This window comes from Mandrillus leucophaeus, unplaced genomic scaffold (genome assembly GCF_000951045.1).
Source record: "Mandrillus leucophaeus isolate KB7577 unplaced genomic scaffold, Mleu.le_1.0 Scaffold211, whole genome shotgun sequence".
Lineage (NCBI taxonomy): Eukaryota > Metazoa > Chordata > Mammalia > Primates > Cercopithecidae > Mandrillus > Mandrillus leucophaeus.
Window position 1 is genome coordinate 1,679,375 of NW_012102155.1, and position 884 is coordinate 1,680,258.

Genomic DNA, 884 nt, shown 5'->3' on the forward strand with positions numbered 1-884 from the left:
CCGGCTAATTTTTTATATTTTTAGTAGAGACAGGGTTTCACCGTGTTAGCCAGGATGGTCTCGATCTCCTGACCTTGTGATCCACCTGCCTCGGCCTCCCAAAGTGCTGGGATTATAGGCGTGAGCCACCACGCCCTGCCGGGATTCATTTCTTTTATGTGGAGGTTCTTTTCTTCAACCATAGTTTTGTGATTCAGCATTCATAAAATAAATCATTTAGAATTTGGGCAAAAAAACATTAGGTTCCTGCAGAGCTATAGAATATGACTTGCGGGGGCCAATATGAAATAAGGGTTGAAACAGTACAGAGCCTTTGTTCTATTCCAAGTGGTCGACAGTCTTCAGAAGGTTCACAAACCACTGTTTATGACTCACTCGCTTCCACCTACACTTCCTCTCCACATTCTTCACATCACTAGGGCTTGATGTATTATCCTAGTTTTTGAAATCCACTGCTTCCCACCCTTCTCCAATCAAATGCTCTCTGATTTTGTGGGGATCTCGAGAAAGATACACTAAGGTATGATGAACCAGGTCATTCTTCACCCAAAATGACCTAGTTCTCCTAAGTGACTAATTTCTTGGTGGTCACTGAGGTACCAATCCCTTCTGCTGGCCTTATGTGCCCAATCTTCCCCTGCTCTCAGCTACCTCAAAGCAAGCTTCCAGCTTGTTGCAGGCTGTGTTTTCTCCTCCAAACCATCAGGGCCTAACAGAATTTGAAACTTGTTTTGGTTGTTCCCAATCTAAATATTTCCTCAAATCTATCCAGCAGTACTTACTCCATCCAGTTACATTTCATCCTAAGCCCCCAGTAGGGAGGCCGGACCACCTCCCCTGCCTTCCTTCTACCTAGATTCCCTGATCACAGCATTTCTGTTGCC